This window comes from Canis aureus, chromosome 32 (assembly GCF_053574225.1).
Source record: "Canis aureus isolate CA01 chromosome 32, VMU_Caureus_v.1.0, whole genome shotgun sequence".
NCBI classification, from domain to species: domain Eukaryota; kingdom Metazoa; phylum Chordata; class Mammalia; order Carnivora; family Canidae; genus Canis; species Canis aureus.
Window position 1 is genome coordinate 38008040 of NC_135642.1, and position 21224 is coordinate 38029263.

At 56.0% G+C, this 21224-nt stretch overlaps 1 protein-coding gene and 2 long non-coding RNA genes across 9 annotated transcripts in view; 1 reads left to right on the forward strand and 2 right to left on the reverse strand.

The window, feature by feature from the left end:
• Window positions 1–4042: 4042 nt before the first annotated feature.
• Window positions 4043–8752, reverse strand: LOC144302891 (uncharacterized). Of its 2 annotated transcripts, XR_013369890.1 has the most exons (5): window positions 7504–8752; window positions 7056–7143; window positions 5530–5599; window positions 4465–4591; window positions 4043–4263 (listed from the first exon to the last, which is right to left on the reverse strand). It is a non-coding gene; the product is annotated as an uncharacterized LOC144302891 (long non-coding RNA). The 2 variants fall into 2 exon arrangements; XR_013369889.1 differs by lacking the exons at window positions 4043–4263; window positions 4465–4591 and adding an exon at window positions 5308–5414.
• Window positions 8753–9356: 604 nt separating this feature from the next.
• Window positions 9357–21224, forward strand: part of PAQR5 (progestin and adipoQ receptor family member 5) — a 70229-nt gene continuing 58361 nt past the window's right edge. Inside the window, exons 1-3 of one of the 4 annotated variants that reach the window (XM_077881678.1) lie at window positions 9384–9480; window positions 10468–10632; window positions 12333–12401. The gene's annotated coding sequence lies outside the window, so the exon portion shown is untranslated. Of the gene's footprint in view, window positions 9481–10467; window positions 10633–12332; window positions 12402–17198; window positions 17297–21224 lie in introns of those variants that run through there. The other 3 variants (XM_077881679.1, XM_077881677.1, XM_077881676.1) reach the window with 3 other exon arrangements.
• Window positions 10061–10945, reverse strand: LOC144303468 (uncharacterized). Of its 3 annotated transcripts, none has more exons than XR_013370512.1 (3): window positions 10563–10945; window positions 10383–10483; window positions 10061–10240 (listed from the first exon to the last, which is right to left on the reverse strand). It is a non-coding gene; the product is annotated as an uncharacterized LOC144303468 (long non-coding RNA). The 3 variants fall into 3 exon arrangements; XR_013370513.1 differs by having other exon boundaries at window positions 10392–10483; window positions 10563–10944; XR_013370511.1 differs by having other exon boundaries at window positions 10061–10313; window positions 10401–10483; window positions 10563–10941.

Below are 21224 nucleotides of genomic sequence, written 5' to 3' on the forward strand. Positions count from 1 at the left end.
CGTCTGACCCTCCCACCTCCCTCTTCTAAGAACCTTAGTGATTACAAGGGACCCACCCTGAAAATCCAGGACCATCTGCCCATCTCAAGATCTTTAACTGTGTCACATCCACTAAGTTCTTTTCACCATGTAGGTTCCATAGTCATAGGATCTGTGAGCATCTCTGAGGGACCATTATTCAACCTCTGTCCCAGAACAGGTGCTCAGCAAGGATCTGTAGAAAGAATGAATGAGTGAAGGGGCCCTTGGGAGGCTTAGTTGGTTAAGGGTCTGCCTTAGGCTCAGGTGGTCCTGGGTTGGAGTCCGATGGGCTCCTGCTCAGCGGGGTGTCTGCTTCTCCCTCTTCCTCTGCCTCTTCCCCAGCTTGTGCTCACTCTCTCAAATAAACAAAATCTTTTTTTTTTTAATTTTAAGAATTTTTTAAAAGATTTTATTTATTTATTCATGACAGACACACAGACAGAGAGGCAGAGACCCAGGCAGAGGGAGAAGCAGGCTCCATGCAGAGAGCCCGACGTGGGACTCGATCCCAGGTCTCCAGGATCAGGCCCTGGGCTGAAGGTGGCACTAAACCGCTGAGCCACCTGGGCTGCCCCAAAAAATAAAATCTTAAAAAAAAAAAAAAAAAAAAAAGAGAATGAATGAGTGAATGAAGAAAGAAACAAGGAAGAGGATGAAGCCTCCCTCCTCCCCATCCTATGAGCCCTGGCCCTCCTTCCAGCATCCAACCAGGTCCAGAAGTGATGAGACCTATCCATACCTCTGGGCACCTTGCTCCTTCAATTCAAGTGCACGTGCGCTGGGCAGGTGAGGCTCAAAAGTGAGCCTCCACCAGCCAGGATGGGGCCAGGGGGCGGCACTCAGCAAACTTGGGGCTGGCAAGCTGCGAGGGGAATACAGGGGCCCTGCTGGTGGGTTTGGTGCCTGGGGTCACCAAAAGAACATGCACTTTGGGCTCCAGTCTTGACTCAGCCATGTGCCGCTCACAGAGGAGTCCCTCCTTGGTTTTTCCATGTGCAACTCGGAATGATACCAGCAGTCTCACTGGGTAGGGGGGTGGGGGGTGAGAGCCGCACAGGAGGCATGAAGTTCCAGGCCTGGCGTGGTGGAGGACGGTGGGGTTGCACCCCTGGGGAGGAGGGCAGAGCGGGAGCCAGAGCCCTGGGCGCCCGGGGAGGGGCAGGCACTGACTCTGACCCTGGGTTCCCTGGGAACTAGCCTCCGGGGGGCCTTCCCTGGCCCTCTCTCGGGCAATTGGCTGACACCCCTTGGCCATCACTGCAGCAGAACTGGAAACCCAGAGAGGGGAGGAGTCACGGGGCCTCCCTGTGGACTCCAAGGTAGAGCAGGAAATGCTCAAGACCTGGGCACAGGCAGTCTGAGCAATCACCTCACCAGCTTCCTCGGGGAAGCATCTGTAAGTCTCAGTGTCCCCCTCTGTAAGAAGGGACGATGCAATCTGTCCCCACTCCTCCTTGGCCCTCGAGGGCCGGGACCTGCCAGGGAGGCGGAGGGGAACACGGATTTGGGGAGTGATAGCAAGAGGCTCTGCTTGGCGTCTTCAGCCCCCGGGATTTGAATTGTGCCTGAGAGAGGGCTGTTTGTCCTCAGTTAGATTCAGGAATATTCCGATGAAGACATTAGCGTGCTGTAATGGAGGATACCAGCTTGGAGCTAAATTAAATATTTACACAGCCCTCGATGATCTTCTCCCTCTCTTTAGCAGCTCCCTCCCCGCGCTAAAATATTTAGCAGGGATTTCAAGAGTATATTCTCAAACCCAACTGTGGTTCAGAGTCATCTGATAGTGAGGAGGACGTGACCACAGGCTTCAGCCCATTCCCAGCGCTGGGCGCTTTCATCGGAGGCCAGGAGACTCCACTTGGCTTGGCCAGATCTGCATCTTGGACGAAAGACATTGCACTTGGATCTTTAAAAGGCAAACAAAATAAACCATGTAGGCTAGGTATGACACAGGCTGGAGCCAAAGGGACTTTCTAGAATATAGGTCAGAAACCATACTGGAGAGAGTTGCACAACAATTTTTGAGGAGGAAGAAATCCCAGCAGGCAGATGGCAATCTACTACAAATTCGGCCTTGACTCTCTGGAGCCACTCAGGCCATTTGCCCTTTAAGTCCCTCCCTGCTCCTAGGATGGCTAAAAAATCCCTCAAGTCCTTGGATTCTAACGTGGACTGTTCCTCAAAGGCTTGATCCTGGGAAAGCCTTGAGATGGGCCGGTTCATGCGAACAGGAGTCACATTTTGTTTTTTTAAAGAGGTTATTTATTTATTCATGAGAGACACAGAGAAGAGAGAGGCAGAGACACAGGCAGAGGGAGCAGCAGGCTCCATGCAGGGACCCCAATGTGGGACTCGATCCCGGGACCCCAGGATCACACCCTGAACCGAAGGCAGATGCCCAACCGCTGAGCCCCCGGGCATCCCGGGAGTCATATTTTGGACGTGACCTGTAGGATAGACGTTGTGGTGAACTTCAGAGCAGACACGTTCCAGGAGAACCCACGTATGTGTTTAAGTTTTGGAAATCGAAATGTAGCCTCTGACTATTAAGGAAGCCAAGCCCTTGAGAGCAAAACTTTGCACCGGTCCTGAGCTGGGTCCCTGCCGGGTGACCTCATTTTAAGTCACTGCCTCAACTTTCCAGTCTCTGGAACAGGGACAATGACGTGGGGCTCAGCAGGCATTAAGTGGGTCTGGTGTCCCTCGAGCTTACAGACCCCGCCTGTCGTGAGAACTTGGTGAACACAGGGCCGTGATTGTCACTTTCAATCTCCTTGTCCAAGTGAAGCTTTCCTTCCCAAGAAGGGTTTGTGTGAGTCTGTCCTGCCACGCCCGCCCACGCTGGCTGGGTGTGTATCCTATAGGGCTCAGCGGCTGTAGCCGGGCCCCAGGAGGCCAGCAGGGGGGCCCTTCCGCCCCCCCCCACCCAACAGCTCCGGAGCTGGGTGGGGAGAGAGAACACAGCAGGTTTCCTGCTGCCTTTCCTGAGAGCACAACTTCAAAAGGTCCACTCTCAGATTTTAAGAAAGCCTCAGGCTCAGCCCCCCTCCTCCCTGGAGGCAACACCTCGTCCCTGTCGGACCGGTAACAAGTGTCCTTGTCCATCCAGGCTGCCTCTGAGAAGGCTCCAGAGAGCACCTGCCACCTCTCCATCTCAGAGGGGGGAGGAGGCTCTTGCCCTTAGCTAAACCCTACCTGGGTTCAGATCCCAGCCCTGCCCTTTCCTAGCTGCGGACCCGTGACACCTTTCCCGCAGCTCAGTGTCCCCGTGTGACCCCACAGGTGTCCTTATTATTGTACAACATAATGTGCAGGGCAGGGGAGGCTCAGAGGCTGTTACCTGTAAGCTGTCCCTTCTTGGGCTGCCCCACAAAGTGGCGACCCTAAACCAGGAGGTCTGTGGAGGCCCCGATTGCTACTGTTTGTCTGAAACTTTAGCTTCTTTCAAATGCAAATAGTCCACAGAGGCAGCCCACACGGGGACCTGTGCTCATTTACACCTGAGCTTGAATGGGCGTCTTCAACAGCCTTCCCTGAACAAGGCACTAATAAAATCACTATTATTAAATATTCATTCAAGTATTTATTGCACAAACAATATTACAAGTTCAGAAATCAGAAAAAGAAATCACTCCCAATCACAAACCTTTTAAAATAAAGGGCATACTGGTTTTCTTTTCTTTTTTTTTTTCTCTTTTTTTTTTTTTCCCCGTCTGGCCCTTGTAGGGGCAAATATACAACTTTTCCACCGCTGAACTCCCGCCCAATGCAATTTTGCACTCAACGCTGTATCTTTAGCGATTCCCCGTGTTGCAATCGTGCTCACAATTAGCTTTTACAATGGGCGTGCTGCTGCTCCCCAGCTGCTTCCAGTTCCCTGCTTTCAGAAATACTTTGTTCCAAGAGCCTTTTCAGTTTTTGTTTTAAGATTTTATTTATTTATTCATGAGAAACAGAGAGAGAGAGGCAGAGACACAGGCAGAGGGAGAAGCAGGCTCCATGCAGGGAGCCCGACGTGGGACTCGATCCCGGGTCTCCAGGATCATGCCCTGGGCTGAAGGTGGCACTTAAACCACTGAGCCACCGGGGCCGCCCAGCTTTTTCAGTTTTTGAGGGTTATTCCCTTAGGGTAGACTCTCAGGTGGGGCACTGCTGTGTCAAAGGTGGTGCGTTGGCATGTGGCTCTGGAAAGAGAGTCCAGGTTTTGCCTGGAGCTTGCAGACAGCTGGGACCTGGGGGCTGAGAAAGAGCTGGGGGTCGGGGAGGAGGGGTCTCCGGGTTCAGCGGGGCAGTGGGCCTTTGCTGGGGTGGGGAGGACAGTCCTTAAAGGCAGTTAGTCCTGGAGGAGAGGCTGCAGCCTCGGACTGAGAGCAGATAACCCCGGGCTGAGTGGAGGAGGCCCCCCATCCCCCTGCACTCCTCCTGGAGAGCTTGACTCACCTCCAGCAGGTGCTGCGTCCACACCTGGTGCATGGAGCTCAGGGGGACAGCAGAAGGAGAAACCCAGGGAAGCGCTGGCCATGTGCACAGGTGGCCCCCCACTCAGGTAGGAAGTGCAGCTCAGTCTCTGCTGGGGCAAGCACACCAGCATGCTGCGCGCTGGAGCCGGCAGGGCAGGCCCCCCCATATCTGGGTGGGTATTTGCCACGCACTGGGCCCAACCCAGGGCACTGCGGGCAGGTTGCTGAGGACACACTGTAGGCGCACCGCGTGTCAGGCAGCCCCAGGGGGTGGACTAACATTTCTCCACACTGGCTGCTCCTCAGAACCACCTGGGGAACCTTCAAGAAGCCCCAGGCCTCGCCTCCAGAGATTTGGATTCAACTGGGGGCTCGTGCTGACGTCTGGCAGGACTGAGAACCACTGGATTAGATCTTACATTTTCTTGGTAGGGCATTTTTGGATGCGGGGACAGAGGCCCTCTGAGGCCACGAGGAGAAGACAGAGGTTACTGTGGGTTATGATGGTGTTTTGGGGGCAGGGGGCTAATCCCCTTTATCATCTCCATGTGTGCCCCCCGCCCAGCCACCCAAAGACACCCTCCACCCTAACAGATCCGTGCACTTCTCTGCTGCTGCAGTCCTGTCGCCCTCCCCTTGCAAACCGGGGTGGCCCAAGCCCCTTGTATAGAGGATTGCGGGGCCCCTGGAGGCCGCACAGATCTGGTCTGGCCTAGGACGCTCGCGTGTGAGACACCAGTGGTCTGTGGGGCTCCCTCACGGCGTCTCTGCTGCTTCTCCCTGAGCATCTTTACTCCTTAGGTCAAATGACCCAGAAGGCCCTTCCAGACTCTCTGGTTCTTGATGGATCCTGGCCCTGAGAACCCCACCCGGCGGGGCAGCCTGGGGCTTCCTCCAGGTACCCGAGATGACAGCCCTTGTGGTCTTCCCCTGGGGAGGCAGGAGTGCGGGCCCTAAGCATGGTCCTGTGGCCTGGCCCTGGCCCGGGCGAGGGAAGGGGCCGGCCACCCTCCTCCCCTCTCAGCATCTTCCCCTCCACACGCACCAGTTCCCTCGATCCTGCTCTGAGGACCGCATCCACACCTGGGGAGGGGTCGCCTGGGCGTCTGAGATCTCTGTAAGGAATGCAAAGCTTTGTCACTCCTCACAGCTTGGTGGCTGTGGCCAGGCATTAGCAGAGAGGCTGGGGCATAGGGCGCGGTGAGCACGTCCTCCTAGAGGGCATCTCTCCCATAGGTACCCCATAATGGAGAGGCGTTAGAGAAAGAGGCACAAAGGGTGCTGTTGAAACAGCCATAGGCAGACTGGGAGGTGCTGGGACAGGAATCCAAAGGAGGTGAGTCCCCCAACTCACCCCCCAGCAAGGTCCCCACGTGGCTATAGCCTCCTATCTCCTCCCTAAACAACCTAGTGGGGCAACATGCCGTAGGAGTCCCTCTGCCAGGCAGCTGAGAGGTGGTGAGAAATTGAGGGACCGTGCAAGGTCCCCAGTAGGAGGAAAGACATCGTATTGGGCTGAACGGCGTCCCCTAAAAAGACAACACCGTGTCCTAACTTCCAGTCCCTGTGACTGAATTTATTTGGGGAAAAGTGTCTTTGCGGATGTAGTTAAGGATCTTGAGATGAGCTCCCCCTGAAGGCAGTGGTGAGCCCTTATACAAATAAGAGAGGACACAGAGACACAGGGGAGAAGGCTGTGTGACTGGAGTTGTGCCATCACAAGCCCGGAACCTCCTGGAGCCCCGAGAAACTGGAAGAGACTCAGTGTCCTATGGAAATTTCGAAGAGTGTGTGGCCCTGCTGACACCTGGATTTGAGACTTCTAGCCCCCAGGATAGCGGGAGAGTACATTTCTGCGACTTTAGGCCACTGCATCTGTGGTGATCTGTTCAGGCCACCTTAGGAGGCCAAGGTGCAGATCTCAGTGGCCCAAAGGGGAGCTCTTGGAGTCCTCCTCGATCACGCAGCGCCCCTGAGCGACCACTTCTTCTCCCATGGGACGAGCCTAATACTTCCAGTCCCGACGAGGCAAGGAAAGAGCTTTACCAGAGGTGCTGTTGGGCAGTGCTGGCCCCTCTCCCTGACTGTGGCCTCAGTTTTCTCATCTGCAAAGTGGAGCCATAAGCCTGGCCTGAAGATTCCATCTCAGGGGACCCGAGGGGAGGGACAGAACCTGGGAGCTGAGTGAGGGTCGGCTGTGAGAGGAGGGAGAATGCACGAGTCCTGAGTCCTGATGTGAAAGGCAGGTGCATGGTTCCTGCTGTCTGATGAGGCCTTTGGGACAAAGAGGACAGAGGATCTGGGCCCCTCCAGGAGGAGCTGGCCAGCCCCCTGCGGAGTAGGCTCCTGGCTGGGAGAAGGACTTCTGACGCTGGGCATCCTGCACACCCAGGTGCCAGGGAGGGCAAGGGGAGCTGTGAGAGACTCCAAGGCATATGGGTGGAGAAGAACCGTCTTCCCCAAAAGGGTATTTGCATCGTGTTGTGAAAGTGTCCCAGGGAGAACTGACACTTGAATGACAAGCCCTTGTCTTTCCCCTCCCACGGTCCCTCTGATCACTTGCAGACGCACCCCGTTTTGTGGCCCATCTTCTCCTTGCCAAGAAGAGAGGCAGCGCCCAGCCCAGCGTGGGTCAGTTCCACAAATGTTCACTGAGGTCCTTGAAGAGAAAACAACAAAACCTTTAATTCGCTCAGCACTCTGTAGCGCACAGCGCACTTCCAAATGCAATCTGTGGTCACCACAATAACCCTGCAGGGGACAAGATTCTGACCCCCCCACCCCCACCCTACAGGTAAGAAAACCTGGTGCTCTTTCCATGTCACCTCACTGCCTTCCTGACGTGGCATCTGCTGCCTCATGGGGTAATTTGGGGTCTGTGTCTCTCCAGGAAATGTCCTGTGCCTCTACCTCCCAACTGGTGTGGCCTCAAAATCCTCCAAGGTCTGCAGTTCCCAGCCTGGCTTTGCACAACCTCCCTGGGACTCTGGCACCCTCCTCTCTCTCCCCATCTTTGTACCTTGGCTCAGCTCCTCCTCCTGGGCTAGAATATTCTTCTCAGTCACTGGAACATTCCCAGTCCTTCCCATGCTTCCAGTTCTTTCGAGCCGCACAGGTTGGGTCCCCAACCCTGTACAGAGTCCTGACGTCCTGGTTCAAGTCCTAGCTCCGCAAACTTTGCTGACCGTGTGATCTTGGGCACATCACTCCTCCCCTCTGGAGGGGTGTTGAGCCCAATACTCCCTAAATTCTTCTCCACGTGGTCGAAAGCCCTCCCTGTATGCCTCCACAGCAGCCCTCTTCGCTCCACATCCTTCTCCAGGGGGTCCTGTTCTGCCATTCGGCTAGGCTCTCCTCTCCCTGCAGCAGACGTGTCGGGCTGTGGCACCTGCCAACCAGGTGTTTGGCCAAGACATGCTGCTGAATTAAGGAGCAATCCACAAACCACCCTCCTTCAGGTTTTGGGAGACTCTTAATCTTCCCTCTTCAGTCCCTGAGAGCCCTGCAGCAGGCAGGAGCCTGCGGGGGGCGGGGGGGAGGGGGGTGCAGAGGCTGTCTCTGTTCCCTGCATGCGCAGCTTCTGCAGGGTGGGGAACACAGAACACCTCACACCCTGTTCTGCCTCTGGAGCCCATCACTGTCACAGGCATCAAGAGATGACATCAGAAAGCACACAGCCCCTTGCCTTGCCTTCCCCTTCAAAGGGCTTCACATCTCCTATGTCATTTAGTCCCCCAAACCCTTGGGTTATTAACGAGGGACTTGTCCGAGGCCACTCCGCGTTCAGCCAAAGCTGGGGCTGGGATCCGCTCTCCCTACGCTGATCAGTCTTGTCAAGCTCCGCTTTGCACAGGCTGGCTGCCTGATTGCGTGGCCTCGTCCCTTCCCTTCGAGAACTTACACCTGAAAGGACAGTCTAGACAGAGACCCGCGCACATACACTCATTCCTTTATGAGGCGAAGCTACAGGAAAACCTACACAAGATGCCAATAGCACAATTCGGGATCCATAAAAAGGGCCTTAGAGATAATCCACTGCAGCAAATGGGGACACTGAGGCTCAGAAAGGGATAGAGACCGGTGGTCCAAGGTCACAGAGCTAAGTGGAGGCCTCTGGGCTCCCAGGCCCGTGCCCCTTCCACTGTGTCCCCCAAGGCGGGAAGCAGAGAGGACTCAGGAAGCCTGGGCGAGGGGGAGGAAGGACAACCCCCATTTCAGTCTGGAAGTTTTATCCAAAGGGTGCATTTTCCAGAATTCCCGTGTGTGTGGGGGGGGGGGGGGCAGGCAGGAAGTAGCTGCAACCTGTCCCTTCAGCACCTGGGAGTAGCCACCACACAGGCTGCGTGGCTGTTGCTTTTTTTTTTTTTTTGTCCCCTGTGTTCCTTCAACTCTTTCGCCGTGTCCACCGAGTGGCAGACAGCCAGGCCCAGCGCCTTCCAGCGCCGGGAAGCACGCGGAGCCCTGGGCAAGGCTGAGGTTGGCAGAGCTGGGCAGGGCAGGGGCATTCCGGAGAGAGCCGGCGGGCGCGGGAGGCGGGGCGGGGTGGGGCTGCGGGTACCCTGTTGTTTCTTTCCCTTCCCTGGGCTCCACCCCGCGCATTCTTCCGAAGGGCAGGCTGCCCGCCCTCGGCCCGGAGCGGGGGTGGGGGCCGTGGGGCGCGCCCAGGGGTCCAGGGGCCGGAGGGCCCGTGCGCCCCTCGCGACTGCACCTGCCGCGGATGCTGCGGCGCCTCGGGCGGCGGGCGGGGCGCGGGGCGGGCGTCGGGGGCACGCGGGCGGGCGCGGGGGTGTGGGGTGTGGGGTGTGGGGGTGCCCCCTGCCCTCGGCCCCGCCCCCCAGGCCCGGCGCGCCCCGCCCCGCCCTGCGCCGGAGGGCCCCGGGGGCGGGACCCGCGGGGAGGCGCGCGGACCGGCCGGGCCAGGTGCAGCGCCCGCGTGGCTGGGGGCCCCGGCGGCCCCGGAGGACTGTCCCGGCCGCGGGCGACCCCCGGAGCCCAGGTAACCGAGCGCGGGACTCCCGGGAGCCGCCGTCGGGGAGCGGGCGCCGGGGCCCGGGGCGCGCAGGAGCGCAGGTGCGCAGACGGGGCGGCGCGCGGGGGCCGCGGACTCGGGGGATGCGCGTCTCGCCCTCCCGCGGGCCCTGCGCGGAGACCCGCGATGGGGACCTTGACCTTCGCGCCCCCGGGGCGGCCCGAGGAGACGGGGGACCCGCGGCGCCGGGAGGGGTGCGCGTGCCGGGGCGGCCTCCGCGCGCGGGTTGGGTCTCCCGGGTGCTGGCGTGGGTGCCCAGCCGCGGGGACACCCCGGCGCGTCCGCCCGCCCCCCGCGGGGGCTCCCCTCGAGGCCCCGGAGCCGCAGGCAGAGGAGCGCGGGAGGGACGGCGGGCCTGGACCCCCCTGGACCCCCAGAGCCCCGCAGCCCCCGCCCCGCGGCCAGGGTGAGCCGAGCGCGCAGCCCGCAGCCTTGGTTGCCGGGAGGGCCCGGCTCCGCGCGCGCCTGGGGGCGAAGGATGCCCCCGCCCAGGGGACGCCTCCCTGATTTCATCTCCTCCCCACAATAAACCAGTGAGGCAGTTGGGTCTTGTTCCATTTGCAAATTAAAAAAAAAAAAAGGGGGGTGGGGGAGCTCAAAGAGGTTAGGTAATATGCTGGGGAAAAAGTGGTAGATCTGAACTGCAGTCTCCGAGAGCCGGATGGTTGGTTCTCCATTTTTCTGCTGGGGTTCATGTCTTCTCCCCTCTCCCCTTGAGGTTCTTCTCCTGGAAGAGGTGGTTCAGGAGAGAGCACCTCCGCGGAGAAGTACAAGTGCTCAGCGCGCTCCTCCCTGGCGAGCTGTAGGCCGCAGGAGGACCAGGCGCCCATTTGGGGGCCTCACCCCTCTAGCCCCGGGACCTGGCTTACCTGGCTCACCTGGCTCACCTGGCTCGCGGGAGGTGCGCAACAGAACTGAATGAATTCACCTTCAACGACAGGGATTCTTTTCCAGTCGACACATCTGTGCCCTTGGCAGTGAAAGAAAGTGCTCTGAACGGTTGGACTGGAAAGGTGCCCACCACCACCGAGGGGTCTTGACATCCTTACCCACTTGCGGCAGTTCGATGCTTTCTAAATCAGGGAGCACATCCATAATCCCATGTGCTTTTCCAGACAGGTAGGCTTTCCCTTTACCCCAGACCCGCTTCCCATCAGGCCAAGGAGAAGCAGAGGGAGATGGTCAAGTGCCCAGCGTGGCCCTGTCCGGGGAGCCAGAGGGCCCTGTCCCATGTGCACCAGCATCCTACCCAGCTCTCCAGGAAATCTTATTGGAACCGTGACTCTGCTTCGCTCGTCCCTCTCCTTACCCGTTCATGGGGGCAACCATGGATTGAGAGCAGAGAACTTGCTTTTCTGGGCCTCAGTTTCCTCATCTGTAGCATAGGCACGAGAGAGTCTGCATGATTTCATGAGTGAGTGATCCATAGGGCCCTCTGTAGGCTTCTGTGCATGTGTGTTGACCTGACCTCCCTACGTGGGCTGTGCCTTCAGCCCGGGAAGTGACCATGCACGCATCTTGGTCTCCCTCAGAGAGCTGGCCCTCTCCTGAGCATACAGTAGGTTCGCAGGAAGTGTTCAGTGATCAAAAACAGTCTCTACAGGAAGAGAAATCGCTAAAATTGGTGGAAAATGGGCGTTTATAATCCTTCTATCATATGGGGAAGGCTCCAGGAGGGGGAGACCAGAGGGGTCTGAGAGTCCCTTGAGGTGGAGATGGTTAGTGTCTGGCTCATTCAAGGCCACGGTCTAGTGGGGGAAGCCCAGCAAGGGGTATAGGACTTTCCATGGCAGCGCCCTGAAGCCTTTTGAGGCCCTGCCTGGAACCCCGTACCCCTGAACTCCTCAGCAGACCCAGGTGGCTGCTTTGGCCTCAGGACAGACCAGGGCCCTCAGAGTTGGTCAGTTCTGTTCCCTGGCAGAGGCCGGTGAGAGCGTAGGTAGTCCTACCACCAGCTGTCCCTGCACATACGTAGTACGTCCCTGCCCAGCTTCCTACTGCCAGTTCCCGAGTCTTCACAAGAACCCAGTAGAGGAAGAGCTTTAGACTCAGAACATCTGAGCTGGAAGAGCACTAGAGGTCGTGTCCTTCTATTCTCCATACTATTTATCGCCGTCTAATATCCTGGCTGTTTTAGCCTGGTTTCTGTCTCCTACGCCTGGCTGTTCGAGGTGCTTAAGAGCTGCCTTGGGAGGAATGTTCAGGACACATAGAAGGGCAGCTCCTCGGCTGAGCAGACGGCCACCAACATAGGATGATCTGAGAGAGCCAAGGAGGAGTGCTCCCCATTAGACCCCATCGCTAAAAGAGAACTCGCAGTGCTGCTCTCCAGAGGTGGGCAGTTCCTCGGTTAGTGGTGAACACGGTGCCCCTTTCCCAGGACACTGGAGAACCAACGCCGGGCCCCCTGGCAGCCCTGGGGGAAAGGACGGAGCTCCAGATCACTGGGCCAGGGATAACAAACCAGGCTAAGAAGGTGTGACCAGCTGTGTGGGCCCGGAAGAGTGAGGACACTATTCTGCCCAAGGTCCTGGCGGAAGCTTGGGGCTCTGAGGCCTCACTTAGGAATCTGATAAGAGTGGTTTCCTTGCAGGACCCACAGGTGTAGGGATACGCAGGGTGGAGAAACTCTCGACGGTGGGGGTAGAGTAGAGGTCCAGGGGATGGTCTGCCGTAGAAGCTGGAACTTTCCATGCGATCAAAAATATGGGACACGCCTAGGCATGCACCAAGCGGCTTCAGCCCCCCTCGCCCCCCCCCCCCCCATCTTTCATCCAGCTGCTGTCTTTTCAGCAAAGGAATTTTATCTGTGTTTTAAGGCAAAAGCCTGGGACCCTATGGGGTCATCTGGAGAAGGGGTGTGGCATGAAGACTCTCCAAGGCAGCTGGTAAGGGTGTAGGGGGGAGGTGGGACATTTCCTCACACTCGGGGGGAAATGTAGCTGCTGCCCTCTTTCCTGATTGCTCGGAGGGGGATGGTTACGTTTGTAATACCGAGGATGAGCGCTCCATAACCGTTAGCTGGTTGCCAGGCACGACCACCCAGCAGGCCACAGACGGACGGACGGAGAGTCCCGAGGCCAGGATGGCGGGCCACTGGCCACTCACAGAGGAAGCTCCCCTTGTACAGGCCCACGCAGTGGATTCGTGGGGAGCTTTGGCTACTTCCCCCTCTCCTGACCCCCAAATCCTTGCCCGTTGTCTTTGCGGTTTGCCAAGTTAAGAGTGGGAATGCCCCTGGGCCTTGGTGTTGGGGGGAGACACCCAGAAATTGTGCCTCCAAGGATGTATAGGAGTTTACCGGCTGCTTGGAAAAATTGGGGAGGGAGGGACAGGGAGGCGGAGGGAACACGTGTAACACTTGTCGGAAGCCATGAATGTGTAGTGGTGACTCCTGTGTCCCCAGCCACTGTAGCTCCCCCCGGCCTTGCTCCCCAGCTGCTCCCTGTGGGCTCCGTCGCCCTGGAGTGGAGGAGGCCCAGACCTGAGACGGAGTTCATGCATTTCTGACCCCTGGCCTTCTCTTTATCACTGCCATCGCCACAAGTCTGGTGGCTTTCAGCAACAGGGGTGGAAAAGTACTACTGTTGTGACATAATGTGAGTCAGTCCTTCTTCAATGATGGGGTTGCCCTCTCAGCTCTGACGCCTGGTGCCTGGCTCACGGGTGGGGACACGGTGCTGGTTCCTTGGGGGAGAGGACGGGGGTGACTCTAGACATTATATTGGAATTACGTAGGCGGCAGTGAGAAGCCAACAGGTGCGACATAATCGTTTGTAGGATCTAGGAGAAGAGGTGGGGTCCCCCCAAGCAGTGATCCAAGGTGTAATGCCTGCACAGCGGCGCTGTGTCCTCGGAGGCAGGGTTTATTTGACAGAGCTGTCCTCGCTCCTGGCCTTGAAGCAGGCCAGGGCCACCCCCAGCGTGCTCTGTGGACATGGGGCTAGTGGATGCCGCTTAGGTGTCAGACGGGCATGATGCCTGGGCACGCCACAGCCCGTGAGACATTCTTCCCCTTTGATTATACGGGAACCCTGTGGCCACGCTGGCCTTGGTGGGATGATTGGGAACCCGTCGGAGGCACAGAGCCCAGCCATCACGGGCTTCTCGATCTCTCGCTCCCACATTCGGCCCCTCGACCAGCTTGCTGCCAGCTTCTGGGTTGGCCACTGCACTCCTGGTAGCTGAAGGCTGGTGTGGCTGGCGGGAACTGGATTCTTTTTTTTTTTTTTTTTTTTTTTAAGATTTTATTTATCTATTCATGAGACACACAGCGAGAGGCAGAGACACAGGCAGAGGGAGAAGCAGGCTCCCTGCGGGGAGCCCGATGTGGGACTTGATCCCAGGACCCCGGGATCACGCCCTGAGCTAGAGGCAGACGCTCAACCACTGAGCCACCTGGGAGTTCCAGAGAACTGGGTTCTGGTTCTGGTACTATCTTGTCACAGTGCAACTTGGGCCCAGTCGATTCCTGGGCCTCAGTTTCCTCATCTGTGAAGGACAGCTCAGCCTAGATCAGGGTTCCTCGCCTCAGCACGGCTGATGTCTGGGATAGTTCTTCTAGAGGGTTCTATGTCATGGGGGCTGTCCTGTGCGTGATGGGATGCTCAGCAGCATCCTTGGCTCCTACCCACGGGACCCCAGATGCACCACCTCTCTCTCTTCCGTCTTGACAGCCAAAGATGTCGCCAGATGTTGCTGAATGTCCCCCGGAGGCAAAATCATCTCTGGCTGAGAACCCCTGGGTTGGATGATCCCTCAAGACCCCCATGAGATTACCCTCAGGGCGGCAGAGTGGGGGGGACACACATTTCCTTTTGCTAGCCCCTGTTTTAGAAGTATGGGCTGTGCATGCACCAGGAGCCTGGGGGTAGGGTTCCAGGGGCTTGTAGGGCGAGACGTGAGCTATGAGAGGAAGGGAGGCTCTGGGCTGCTGCGTCTTGCTGAGCACCAAGGCCAAGTCCACTTTGCCTTCCAGACCTTGGGTTACATAAGAAGGTGGGGCGGGGGGGTGGGGGGGGACAGGCCTGTGGTCAGCACACCATTAAGGTCAGCAGCCTTCCGGCCAGTGACTAATGGTTTGTGTGCACCCTCAGGACCCAGCCCGTCCTCCTCCTCTTCCGCAGGCCCCTGTCCCCTCTCCCGCCTCCTGCCCCTGGACACGACATAGGAAGTGAATCAGCCCACCCGCTGGGCAGATGGGGAGAGGCGGAGCCCAGTGGTGTTAGACTCCAGGGCTATGCAGCCTGCCCCCCCACCCCCCCACCCCCCCACCCCCCACCCCCGGCCCTGATTTGGTTTTGTTTGTTCTCCTGACTTAGCTGTTTATTAACTTTGTCCACAGAGGCCCCTTCTGTGACCTCATTGCTTGACTGGAGGGGAAAGATGTTTCTTCTCCAGGAGCGGGAGGGGGTTGTTAATGAATCCTGGAGGTAAATCTTTGTCAGCAACAGGCTGTGAGGTTTGGGATACTGTTAACCCAAATGACTGGGTTGTTACTTCTTTTTCCTTTAATTTTTTTTTTAATTTTATTTATTATTCATGATAGTCACACACACACAGAGAGAGAGAGAGAGAGAGAGAGGGGCAGAGACACAGGCAGAGGGAGAAGCAGGCTCCATGCACTGGGAGCCCGACGTGGGATTCGATCCCGGGTCTCCAGGATCGCGCCCTGGGCCGAAGGCAGGCGCCAAACCGCTGCGCCACCCAGGGATCCCCATTCCTTTAACTTTTTTTGATTGAGTATATTGGTCCGTAACATCGTAGTGGTTTTAGGTGTACGCGGTCATGATTTGGTGTCTGTGGGCGCTGCAAGGGGGTCACCACGGTAAATCTGGTTGCCATCTGTCCCCATTCCAAGTTGACTTTTAGGATCTACTCTCGAGGGACACCTGCATGGCTCAGCGGTTGAGCGTCTGTCTTCAGCTCGGGTCATGTCCCAGGATCCGCGATCGATCGAGTCCCCCATCGGGCTCCCTGCAGGGAACCTGCTTCTCCCTCTGCCTGTGTCTCTGCCTCTCTCTCTGTGTCTCTCATGAATAAATAAATAAAAGCTTAAAAAAAAAAAAAAGCATCTACTCTTGACAGCCTTCCAGTACACACAACGATATTATTGACTGTAGTCACCATGCTGTATGTTATGTCCCCATGACTTCTTTCTTTTGTGTTTGCAAAGTGTGTGCCTCTTTTTTTTTTTTTTAAAGATTTTATTTATTTATTCATGAGAGACACAGAGAGAGGCAGAGACACAGGCAGAGGGAGAAGGAGGCTCCAGGCAGGGAGCCTGATGTGAGACTCAATCCCAGGACTCCGGGATCACGCCCTGAGCAGAAGGCAAGGTTCAACCCCAGCCAACCACTGGGGCCCCCAAAGTGTGAACCTCTTGACCCCCTTTTCTTACCGTCCTCACTGATGATGGCCTGTAGGTGGCTCTGAGCGGTGGGCTGGGGCAGTGAATGAATTAAAGGCAGTCCCTGCCTGCAGAAGCCTTCTGTCTGGGAGGACAAAGATTCAGCCTGTAATTGCAGCTACAACTATACCCTGGTACCCTGCATCCATTGAACACTAACTAAAACTCTATAGCCGTTAAACACTAACTCCCCATCTCGTCCATCCCCCAGCCCCTGGTAACTACCATTCATGCTTTTGTCTCTGAAAATCTGACTATCCTAGGTACCCCATGAACTCGTGTGTCCAGCTCATTTCACTTAGCTTAGTTTTTTTTTTTTTTTTTTTAAGATTTTATTTATGCATGAGAGAGAGAGAGAGGCAGAGACACAAGCAGAGGGAGAAGCAGGCCCCATGCAGGGAGCCCGGTGTGGGACTCGATCCCTGGTCTCCAGGATTAGGCTCTGGGATGAAGGCAGTGCTAAACCGCTGAGCCACCCAGGCTGCCCTATTTTTTTTTTTTTTTAACATTTTATTTATTGGTTCATGAGAGACACAGAGAGAGCCAGAGACACAGGCAAAGGGAGAAGCAGGCTTCCTACAGGGAGCCCGATGCAGAACCTGATCCCAGGATCCCAGGATCATGACCCAAGCCAAAGGCGGATGCTCAACCGCTGAGCCCCGAGGCGTCCCTATTTATTTTAGAGAGAGAGAATGAGAGCGAGAGAGCAAGCACGTGGGGGGAGGAGCAGAGGAAGAGTGGGTGAGAGAGAGAGAGAGAATCTCAAGCAGACGCCCCGCTGAAGGCAGATCCCACCATGGGCTCGATCTCACCTCCGTGACTTCACAACCTGAGCCAAAACCAAGAGTCAGATGCTTAACCGACCAAGCCCCCCAGGCGCCCCAGATTTTCTTTCCTTTTGAAGATGGGTAACATTCCACTGTGTGAATATCCCATATTTTTATCCATTCACCTTTATCCCTCCACCCGACCTCTGGGTGGCCTCTACCTGTGGCTGTCGTCAGCAGTGCTGCGTAGGAGCATGGGTGTGCAGGTATGCGTTTGAGTCCCTGCTTCCAGTTCTTCTGTGGATATTCCCAGAAGTAGAATTGCTGGATCATATGGAAATTGTGTTTGACTTTCTGAGGAATCACTGTGCTGTTGTGGAAGAGCTAGATTTGAAGGACGGACAGGAGATATCCAAGCATCTAGGGAGAGGAGAGGAGGGAAGAGGAAGGGTGGGGACGGCAAGGGAGGGCAGGGAGGGGAAGGGAGGATAGAGGAGGGGAGGGGAGGGGAAGGGAGGTGAAAGCCTAACTGGTGCCACAAAGCACAGTGTGGTGTGTGTGCTCGGGGCTGAAGCAGGGTGCGGCTGGTGAGGAGGCCCTGGAGAGGGTAAGAGCACCAAGGGTCTCAGACCGGGCTGGGGGGCTTGGGCTCCGACCTATGGGCTGTGAGATGCATGGAAGGGTTTTTGGTTTGGTTTTGTTTTAAAGATTTATTTATTTAAAAAAAATAAAAAAATAAAAATAAAAAATAAAGATTTACTTATTTATTTGAGAGGGAGAGGGAGAGGGAGAGAGAGCGCACTCGAGAGCGAGAGGGAGAGGGAAGGAGAATCTGCAGCAGACTGTGCACTGAGCAGAGTCCATCCGGGGGCTCGATCCCACCACCGCGAGATCATGACCTGAGCCAAAATCAAGAGCCGGACGCTTAGCGGACTGAGCGACCCAGGTGCCCCTTTGGAAGGGTTTTTTAATCGGGAGGTGACACAGGCCAGTGGTGTCTTAGATGATTGTCGCAGGGAGTGGTGTCACAGGTGTGCCAGGAGGGAAAGAGACTTCAGCAGGAACCCAGCGGGACAAAACTGGTCACCCAGTCTGGTTGACCCGCAATGGGGTACGTGGAGGGAGCGGGTCTGCGGGGGGATGTGCTGCACAGCAGTGCCTGGGTTTGTGCTTCGGTGGCTGGGTGAATGGTGGTGCCACTGCCTGGGTCAGCTTACGGGGGCGGGGGTGGCCAGTTTGGCAAGATGCTGAAAGGGTAAGCAAGGGCCAGTTGGCCTCAAAGCTCCCTTAGGACCACCCGGGTGGGACGAAGGTCTGTGTGTGTGTGTGTGTGTGTGTGTGTGTGTGTTTGTGGGGGGTGTGGGCAGAGCTGTGGTACAAGGAGGGAAGCTGGTTGAGGGGCCAGGGAAAGGACTGCCATGGGATGTCACAGGGGACCCCGGACATGGAGCGGCCTCTGCCTGAAACAGGTCCGGCCCTGTCTACTACGTATCAATCCAGACAATCAATCTCTGCGCTGGAGGCGAGGCCCTGGGAGTGGAGATCTCAAGATAAACAGGAGCCAGTGACTTGAATTCATTTATTCATGCTGTAAAGCTTAGAAAATGGAACTTGGCCAGTACCTTGGCACAGTTCAACATTTAACGACATTGGAGATAGGTGATCGGCAGGACAAGTGGAGTGTTTTGAAAGTGTGTCATGGGGACATGATTGGGTCTAGGGCAGGGTTTCTCCCCTTAGCACTATTGACGTTTCAGACGAGATCATTCTTGGTCGTGGGCGCTGTCTTGTACGTTGTAGGATGTTTAGCCGCCTCCCTGGCCTCTACCCGTTAGATGCCAGTAGCCGCATATGCCCTCAACCCATTTGTGGCAACCAAAAATGTCTTCTAGACATTTCCCCCAGGGGGGACAGAAATTATCTTTAGTTGACATCCGTTGGTCCGGAGGCTAGGAAAGGCTGCCGAAAGGAATATTCATCCAAGTTCTAGAAGATATGAAGAATTAATTAAGATAAGGCTGGAGCAGGTGTGGAGAGCAGAAGGGAGAGTGTTCAGGGCACGGGTGACAATATGTGCAAAGGCCCCTGAGGGTGGGAGAGAGCGTGGGGGGTAGTTGGGGAGAGGAGCCATGGTGGAGGTGAAGAGGGTGGCTGGATTCTAGAGATACTGGGAAGGGAACAAAGGCGAGGAAGCCTTTCTGACGTGGAGGATGGAACTGGCTGGAAGCTGGTGAGTGACATTTGAGCATATTGGGTTGGAGATCCCCGGGGACCCACGTGGGGCCCTGAGCTCAGAAGACAGGCCTGGTTGGAGATATGCATTTGGGAGTAACGTGTATACCGGTGATGCGCGAACCCTTGGGGTGGACGAGGTAGCAGACGGGGACCATATGAGCCAAGAGGAGAGGAGCAGAGAGGAGGACCTAGGAGTGAGCCCCACTATTTAGAGAGACTGGGGAGGACTTCCCAGAGGGGCACAGAAGCATTGGGTGGTCTATGGAAACCCAGGGAGGCGGGTTTTGGGGGTGTAGCTGCTGCAAAGTGGGTGGGGGCATTTCGAGCCTGAAATGCCAGGTGGCCCCCCTGGAGTCAGGAGGCCAGCGATCCAGGAGGCCGGGGCGGGCCCAGCAGGTCAGGCCCAGGCGCTTGGGGAGTAGGACCGGAGGGAAGCCGCTGGCAGCTTCACCAAAAGCCCGTCTGGAGAGGTGAGAGGAGAATGTGGGAGCCAGAAAGGGAAGTGGGTTTGGGAGGAGGGGGGGGAGGTTTTGTTTTGTTGATTTAGCCTGCTTGTTGCCACCTCCCACCTTTCTTTCTCAGAAAATAAATGTGCACGGCTCAGAATTTCAAAAATCGCAACGGTTTGGCTGTGCGAAGTCTCCATCCCCCATCTCCCTTGGCCTCCTGGAGCTCTCGCTTCCTGGAAGCAACTCGACCCGTTGCGTGCATGCTCTTCCAGGGATGTTCCCTGCGTCAGTCAGAACGTAGGTGTATAGATTCGCTCTCCCCGAGTGGTAGGTAGCGCGGTATACGCCCTCCGCAGCCCCCCTTGTGTTCTTTTCCCACGTAGCGGTCTTGGTGTGCTTCTAGAAGGGTACGTACAGTGCTGCTTCATGTTTCGGGCTATAGATTATTCCAGCGTATGGATGCCACAGCATTTATTTAACAAATCTCCTGTCTTTTGGACTTCACGCCCAGTGTCCCACTGAGTCACCTTGTGCTCTAGTCATTTTGCAGCGTAGGTGGCTCCACGTGGGATAAAGTCTCCGAAGCAGAATGAAAAGGCCAGAGGTGTGTGCATTTGTGTTTTGAAAGACATCAGCAAAAAAAAAAAAAAAAAAAAAAAAAAAATCAGCAAAGTGCTCTCCATCGAATTTTTATTTTATTTTATTATTTATTTAATTAGTTTTAAAGATTTTATTTATTTATTCATGAGAGGCATAGAGAGAGAGAGGCAGAGACACAGGCAGAGGGAGAAGCAGGCTCCATGCAGGGAGCCCGACGTGGGACTCGATCCCGGGTCTCCAGGATCAGGCCCTGGGCTGAAGGCGGCGCTAAACCGTAGGGCCACCTGGGGCTGCCCTCCATCGAATTTTTATTTTTTTATTTATTTATTTTTTCCATCGAATTCTTAGAAAGATACCCTCCCTGCAGCAATGTACGAGGCTGCTCGTTTCCCACGCCCTTGGACATGAAGTGTCACCAAACTTGTTGATATTTGCCAATCTGGAAGACAAAATAGTCTCTCAGTAGAGTTTTAATTTGCATTTCTTTGGCTGTGAATGAAGTTGAACGTGTTTTCATGTTCAAACACACGTGAGAGCCACTTGTGTTTTCTGGGAACTGTGCCTTCATTTGTTTTGCCTGGTTTCTTTCTTTTCTTCTTCTTTTTTTTTTAAAGATTTATTTATTTATTTTTGAGGCAGGGCAGGGGGTAGGTGGGGAAAAGAACAGGGGGAGGAGAGAGAATCTCAGGCAGGCTCTGCGCTGAGTGTAGAGCCCAATGTGGGGCTCGATCCCATGACTCTGAGGTCATGACCTGAGCCAAAGCCAAGAGCCAGATGCCCAGCTGAGTGCACCACCCAGGTGCCCCTGCTTTGCCTACTTTCTGTCAGGTTGTTGGTCTTCACCTTATTGAATCGCAGGTGATCTTTACATATTAAGGAAACTAGTATTTTTGTCTAGAATGTCAATTACAAGTGTTTCCCCTGCAGTCGATCAAGTTTTTTGCTGTTGTTGCTATTTTCTTGAGAATCGGGGATGCTGGGATGCCTGGGTGGCTCAGCGGTTGAGCGTCTGCCTTTGGCTCAGGGGGTGATCTCCAGGTCCCGGGATCGAGTCCCACATCGGGCTCCCTCTGGAGCCTGCTTCTCCCTCTGCCTCTGTCTCTGCCTCTCTCTCTCTCTCTGTCTCTTGTGAATAAATAGATAAAATCTTTTAAAAAAAAGAATTACAGATGCTGACGGAGTGAGTCACACGAGTGGCCGGTCCCCGGCGTGGAGGTCCCTGAGGAAGCCTTGGAGTGGGTTCCAGATTGG